Below are 8404 nucleotides of genomic sequence, written 5' to 3'. Positions count from 1 at the left end.
CACAATAATAACCCTGTAGATTTAAATATAAATACAAAAATGGTTCTTGCGTGCAAAAGTAATAATTCCTGCCGGAGTCAGTGCACCATAGTAGAGGACAGTGAACACATTGCTTGTTACTACTAGGTTTTACAAAAAAGGAATATTGCACGTTGCCTGTGTGGCTGTGAAAAAAGTAGATGTAAATAAGATGTAAATATAAAGAGGTATTGATATGCAAAATTATCACTGCAGGGTTCAACATGCCTCAGTAGACAAAACCCATTGTTTGTTACTGCTGAGTATCTGCAAAGGAAACAGTATTGCACATTGCCCATGTGGCTATTAGCGTCCTGAGTGTGCTAAAGGGTTAATGAGTAAAGTGTGCCAGGGAGCTGCACAGAGTATAATAGAAATAAAGTGCCTGGTATAAACCAGTTTAGAAAGAATAAAATGGATAGAAGGTTGGAGGAGTGTTTAAACTAGGGACGGGGGGAGGGTATTCCTTTTATAGGAGGGGAAGACAGTGCAGATAGAGACCTGGGCACAAATAATGACATTGGGGGTAGGGGTGGCATGGGGGGTGGGGTTAGAACAGTTAATAATTTAAGAAAGAATAGAGGTACAGAGAGATACATAAAGTGCATGTATACTAATGCCAGAAGCCTCGCCAACAAGATGGAGGAATTGGAGTTAATGTTGTTGGAACATAATTATGACATGGTGGGGATATCTGAGACATGGCTGGACGAGAGCCATGACTGGGCTGTTAATTTACAGGGCTATAGTCTGTTCAGAAATGACCGAACAAATAAGCGAGGGGGGGGCGTGTGTTTATATGTAAAATCATCCTTAAAACCCATCCTTCGTGATAATATATATGAATCTAATGAAAATGTAGAGTCCCTGTGGGTGGAGATAAGGGGAGGGGGGAAAAATAATAAATTACTGATAGGGGTTTGTTATAAGTCTCCAAAAATAATGGAAGCAACAGAGAATATCCTCAGAAAGCAAATAGATGAAGCTGCGACTCAAGGAGAAGTCATTATTATGGGGGACTTCAACTACCCTGAAATACATTGGGGAACCGAAACCTGCAGCTCCAGCAAAGGTAATAGGTTTCTGACAACTATGAGAGACGATTACCTTTCACAACTGGTTCAGGACCCAACAAGAGGGGGGGCACTGCTAAACCTAATATTAAAGGGGTTGTCCGGGCTTTTCACACAATCTCAGTACATATCTGGGCTGCAGAATGGTGAAAATAAGTAATTTACCTTCTGTCACCAGTTTGCAGGGTTTCCAAGATATCATCTCTTGCTTGTAAGAAGAATGTCCAAGGGGGGGGTGTTCTGGCATTGAAATGAGAACTGGTCATTTCCTCCTACTCTACTAAAAACCTGCCCTCTATAGCAACAGGCCCTCCTCGTCCACATGAACAAGCCCCTCACACAATAACAAATCCTCCCCCTCTAGCAGCCTCAGTGCAGAGAGCAGGACCACCCAGCTGCTCCTCCCCCAGACACATGCTGAACAGTGATCTATGAAAAGTGAAACTAGTGAGGAGGAAACGACCAGTTCTCATTTCAATGCCAGAACACCCTCCCCCCTTGGACGTTCTTCTTAGAAGCAAGAGATGATATCTTGGAAACCCTGCAAACTGGTGACAGAAGGTAAATTACTTATTTTCACCTTTCTGCAGCCCAGATATGTACTGAGATTATGTGAAAAGCCCGGACAACCTTTTTAACAAACAGGCCAGACCGCATATCAAATGTAAGGGTTGGGGGTCACTTGGGTAACAGTGATCACAAATTAATACGTTTTCATGTATCCTTTAATAAGATGTGTAGTAGAGGGGTTACAAGGACACTAAACTTCAGGAAAGCAAATTTACAACGGATGAGAGATGATCTTGGTGCAATTAACTGGGACGATATCCTGAGACATAAAAATACACAAAGAAAATGGGAGACGTTTATTAGCATCCTGAATAGGACCTGTGCACAATATATACCGTATGGGAATAAACATGCGAGAAATAGGAGGAAACCACTATGGCTAAATAGAGCTGTAAGGGGCGCAATAAGGGACAAAAAGAAAGCATTTAGAGAATTAAAGCAAGTAGGTAGTGATGAGGCATTAACTACCGTATTTTTCGCTTTATAAGACGCACCCCCAAATGTGGTGAAGGAATTGAGAATTTTTTAATAAATGGGGTCCGTCTTATAATGCCGGTGTCCGTCTAACAAATCATATAGGGTAGATGTCCCTCATAGCCCCCCATCCTAAAATTAGCCCCCTTAATCTGGATATGGCCACCTTATATTGCTGGCACACGGGCCCCCTGTGGCTGAAACACGGCCCCCTGTGGCTGGCACACTGGCCCCCTGTGGCTGGCACACATCTCCCTGTGACTGGCACACATCACCCTGTGGCTGGCACACATCACCCTGTGGCTGGCACACTGGCCCCCCTGTGGCTGGCACACATCACCCTGTGGCTGGCACACTGGCCCCCCTGTGGCTGGCACACTGGCCCCCCTGTGGCTGGCACACATCACCCTGTGGCTGGCACACTGGCCCCCCTGTGGCTGGCACACATCACCCTGTGGCTGGCACACTGGCCCCCCTGTGGCTGGCACACTGGCCCCCCTGTGGCTGGCACACATCACCCTGTGGCTGGCACACTGGCCCCCCTGTGGCTGGCACACATCACCCTGTGGCTGGCACACTGGCCCCCCTGTGGCTGGTACACTGGCCCCCCTGTGGCTGGCACACATCACCCTGTGGCTGGCACACTGGCCCCCCTGTGGCTGGCACACATCACCCTGTGGCTGGCACACTGGCCCCCTGTGGCTGGCACACATCACCCTGTGGCTGGCACACTGGCCCCCTGTGGCTGGCACACTGGCTCCCCTGTGGCTGGCACACATCACCCTGTGACTGGCACACATCACCCTGTGGCTGGCACACTGGCCCCCTGTGGCTGGCACACTGGCCCCCCTGTGGCTGGCACACTGGCCCCCTGTGGCTGGCACACTGGCCCCCTGTGGCTGGCACACATCACCCTGTGACTGGCACACTGGCCCCCTGTGGCTGGCACACTGGCCCCCTGTGGCTGGCACACATCTCCCTGTGACTGGCACACATCACCCTGTGGCTGGCACACATCACCCTGTGACTGGCACACTGGCCCCCCTGTGGCTGGCACACATCACCCTGTGACTGGCACACTGCCCCCCCTGTGGCTGGCACACATCACCCTGTGTTAGATATCGCCTCCATGCTGCTGCTTTTAGTAAAATAAACTCTTTCCTTACCTTCTCGGCGCTGTCCCTCCTCGTGTCTCCCTCAGTGTGGTTGAGCTCCTCCTCCACTTCCTGGTTCTCAGAGCCGGTCATGTGATCAGCACAGCAGAGTGATATCATCTCTGCGTGCCTGATGACAGCTGCAGCAGAGACACCGGGAGATCAGCGCTGGAGGAGGTAAGGAAAGAGTTTTTTATTTTACTATGGGCAGCAGCATGGGGGCGATATCTAACACAGGGGATCATGTGCGATCAAAGGAGGGCGCAGGCAGCTATAATATGCGCCGCTCCCCCAGCCAGTCACCGTGGTGCAGTTTCAGCACCATGGTGATGGACAGCGGCAGTGCATATTATATGAGCGGGAGCAGGAGATCAAAGGCTCCCTCCAGCAGCTTTTACCAGCTCACAGCACCCTCCAAAGCTGCCCCCACCTCCCCTGGACCCTGCAGTATAAATATATATACACCCCCCCTCCCCCGTATATTCGGATTATAAGACGCACCCCCTACTTTCCCCCAAAATTTGGGGGAACAAAAGTGCGTCTTATAAAGCGAAAAATACGGTAAATACAGAAGATTAAATAAATTCTGTAAAAAGCAAATCAAGACAGCAAAGATTGAGACAGAGAGACTCATTGCCAGAGAAAGTAAAAACAATCCCAAAATATTCTTTAACTACATAAATAGTAAGAAGCTAAAAAATGATAGTGTTGGTCCCCTGAAAAATAGTCTGGGAGAAATGGTGGATGAGGAAAAAGCCAATATGCTAAATGACTTTTTTTCAACAGTATTTACACAAGAAAATCCCATGACGGATAACATGATCAGGGATAAAAATTCACCATTAAATGTCACCTGCTTAACCCAGCAGGAAGCGGCATCTAAAAATCACTAAAATTGACAAATCCCCGAGCCCGGATGGGATACACCCCCGAGTACTGCAGGAATTAAGCACAGTCATAGATAGACCATTATTTTTAATCTTTAAAGATTCCACAATAACAGGGTTTGCACCACAGGACTGGCGTATAGCAAATGTGGTGCCAATATTCAAAAAGGGGACAAAAACTGAACTTGGAAATTATAGGCCAGTAAGTTTAACCTCAACTGTGGGTAAAATCCTGGAGGGTTTTCTAAGAGATACTATACTGGAGTATCTGGAGAAGAATAACCTCATGACCCAATATCCACATGGGTTTACAAGGGTCCGTTCCTGTCAGACTAATCTGATAAGCTTTTATGAAGAGGTAAGTTCCGGACTGGACCAAGGGAGTGCAGTGCACGTAGTGTACATGGACTTTTCAAAAGCTTTTGATACAGTGCCATACAAAAGGTTGATACATAAAATGAGAACAATGGGGATAGGGGAAAATATGTGTAGGTGGGTTAAGAGCTGGCTCAGGGATAGGAAACAAAGGGTGGTGATTAATGGAGCACACTCAAGACTGGGTCACGGTTAGCAGTGGGGTTCTACAGGGGTCAGTGTTGGGCCCGCTTCTTTTTAACATATTTATTAATGACCTTGTAGGGGGCATAGAGAGTAGAATTTCAATATTTGCAGATGACACTAAACTCTGCAGGGTAATCAATACAGAGGAGGACAATTTTATATTACAGGAGGATTTATGTAAACTAGAAGCTTGGGCTGATAAATGGCAAATGAGCTTTAATGTGGATAAATGTAAGGTCATGCACTTGGGTAGAATGAACAAGATGTATAATGATGTGCTTAATTGTAAAACACTGGGCAAAACTGTCACTGAAAAAGACCTGGGTGTATGGGTGGACGACAAACTCACATTTAGCGGCCAGTGTCAGGCAGCTGCTGCAAAGGCAATTAAAATAATGGGATGCATTAAAAGAGGCATAGATGCTCATGAGGAGAACATAATTTTACCTCAATATAAGTCACTAGTGCGACCACACTTAGAATACTGTGTACAGTTCTGGTCTCCGGTGTATAAGAAAGACATAGCTGAACTGGAGCGGGTGCAGAGAAGAGCGACCAAGGTTATTAGGGAACTGGGGGGTCTGCAATACCAAGACAGGTTATTATACTTGGGGTTATTTAGTTTGGAAAATCGAAGGCTTAGGGGTGATCTTATTACAATGTATAAATATATGCGGGGACATACAAAGACCTTTCTAATGATCTTTTTACTCTTAGACCTGTGACGGGGACCAGGGGGCATCCTCTATGTTTGGAGTAAAGAAGGTTTAAGCATACTCACAGACGCGGATTCTTTACTGTAAGAGCAGTGAGACTATGGAACTCTCTGCCATATGATGTTGTAATGAGTGATTCCCTACTAAAATTTAAGAAGGGACTGGTTGCCTTTCTTGAAAAGTATAATATTACAGGGTATATACACTAGTTTCCTTAATATTGCGTTGATCCAGGGAGCTAGTCTGATTGCCGTATGTGGAGTCGGGAAGGAATTTTTTTCCCCAATGTGAAGCTTACTGTTTGCCACATGGGGTTTTTTTGCCTTCCTCTGGATCAACATGTTAGGGCAAGTTAGGATAGGATAGGGGTTGAACTAGATGGACTTAAAGTCTTCCTTCAACCTTAATAACTATGTTACTATGTTCTTGTGGAATATGTTGATCTCAGTGTTTACAAAAGGTATAAAAGATATTACAATATGGGACAATTAAAGTATATACAAGACAATTACAAAATAACAGGGATTAAAGAAGAACTTACAATTGCTTAGGTCATCTCAGGCAACATGTGGTCGGAGGAGGAATGACACATTGCAGTGTATCACAGATCTGTTCTGTATCTCAGCTTTCCCAGGCAAAAACTGCCCCAGACTGAGCTGGCACTAACTTATACCTCCTGGTGGTGACATCACTAAAGGGGCTGAGTTATGGAAACCCTCCTGTTTCTGCCAGAGTAAACATTTTGCTACAAAACTTATAAACTACATAACTAAGAGAGGGAACCTCGTACGGTGACACACAGAGTACCATCTTAAGCCTCTTTCACACTTCAGTTTTTTCACATCAGTCATAATCCGCCAATTTTTGGAAAAAACGGATTTGCCAAAAAAAGGGGCGGATCCATTTTTTTCCCCCATAGACTTACATTATTGGCGGATCTTGACTGACGGTCGTTCGTCACCCCCGTTTTTTGACGGATCCGCCAAAATTTTTCTCGCTCCCGGGCGGATGAGACGGACACTGCAACGATTTTTGTTCTTGACGGTCCGCTATTTTCATGTGCGCATGCCCGGAAGTTTTGCTCCGGGATCATTTTTAACCCAGTAATGCCGTTACGGGATCGTAAAAAAATTCTCTCTCGTTTTTCCGGGCACCGGTTCCTTTAAAATACAACCTCCGTCGGATCCGTCAAAACAACGGTTTCGGTGCCACACGTTGCTGTCAAACCGCCGATGGATCCGTTTTCCGCCATTTTCGCAGATTACAACTCATCTGAAAAATGGAGGTGTGAAATAGGCCTTACTCAGTATGGCACGGGCGTTCATTTAAGCCTAAACTCGAAGTACCGCACTGGCTCGGCTGCGTAGAAACCGATTTCTTGGATTCTGCTGGTGCCCGACCTTGGAAAACCACAGGCTGGATAGTTCTATCGAAGCACATCCCAAATATGTAATTTTCATATCTCTGTCACTGATTGGGCCCAAGTTATCCCATCTTTAATATCTCCCATACTTACACAGGCAAGCACGTTTTACACAAAGAACATTCCTTAGGGAGGAGAGATCACACTCTGGAATCTCACCTTACAGAGACTGTAGGGAGAAGGGGCTGAGAGAGAAGGGTAGTCGAAAAAGCCCCCAGCATGAATGCAGCAGAGCTCAGTGTATGAACAGTTCAGAGGGGAACTTTGAATGTAGGCGTAATTGCAGTATCATTGCAGAAAGTCAGCGCAGTCATCTAACAGGAAATTTTGGAGCATTTCATGCTTCCCTCTGCTGACAAGCTATTTGGAGATGGAAATTTCCTTCTCCAGCAGGACTTGGCACTAGAGATGGGCGAACCCGAACAGTAAAGTTTGGCGTCCATACCGAACACCTACTGTTCAGGCACTGACACCGATAACAGACTTCACTAGGAAGTCAGTGTTACTGTTTGGGTTTGGCTTCCCGAACACCGGGTGTTTGTCCCACTGTCATGTGCATGACAGCGCGGCAAACACTTTCTGATCGGCAGTGAAATCATTCTTAGAGAGCTGTGGTTCCCACGATTCAAAAAAAAAAAAAAAAAACCCAGTGTGGGTTTCCCTGTATTTTTGATAACCAGCCAGGCAAAACTGACAGCTGGGGGCTGCAACCCTTCAACAAGGCTGGATTTCAAGAATAGAGGGGTCCCCATGGTGTTTTTTTAAAATTATTTAAATAACTAAAAAAACAGCGTGGAATCCCCATTTTTGACAACTAGCCTTGCTAAAGCAGACAGTTAGGGGCTGGTATTCTCAGGCTGGTAAGGGCCATGGATTTTGGCCCCCCAGCCTAAAAATAGCAGCCCGCAGCTCCCCAGAAAAGGCACATCTACATGATGCACCAATTCTAGCGCATTGCCCGACTCTTCCTACTTGCCCTGTAGTGGTGGCAAGTGGGGTTAATATTTGTGGGGTTGATGTCACCTTTGTATTGTTAGGTGACATCAAGCCCACGGCTTAGTAATGGAGAGGCATCGGTAAGACACCTCTCCATTACTAATCCTATAGTTGTATGGTAAATAAACACACAGCCAGCCAGAATAAAGTCCTTTATTAGAAAAAAAAACAACACTTATTTTTAAATAAAAACTAAAACTAGCAGTTATACTCACCTAATGCCTAATTCCACTGAAGCCCTCGATCTCCTGTAATAAACAAAAATTTAAAAAAACAATATACCAAACCTGTCGTTTGGTCACACGCCGTAATCCATGTCTGAGGGATAAATAGTTTTCAACCTGGACGGTGCCAAGATGCGACCGTTCAGGCTGAGAACCACTGGTGACTGAACTGCGGTGAGTGCAGCCTGAGTGACCGGTGATGATGTCATCGAGGTTACTTCCGGTTACTGAGGCTGAGTTCCCCGCAGGGCTGATCTGCCGTGAATGAGGTGAGATCGCAGCGTGAGTAAAACCCTCACTGAGGTCAC

Source organism: Dendrobates tinctorius, unplaced genomic scaffold (genome assembly GCF_039654945.1).
Source record: "Dendrobates tinctorius isolate UK_male_01 unplaced genomic scaffold, ASM3965494v1 ptg000063l, whole genome shotgun sequence".
NCBI classification, from domain to species: Eukaryota; Metazoa; Chordata; class Amphibia; order Anura; family Dendrobatidae; genus Dendrobates; species Dendrobates tinctorius.
Note: the sequence above shows the minus strand (reverse complement) of the source record.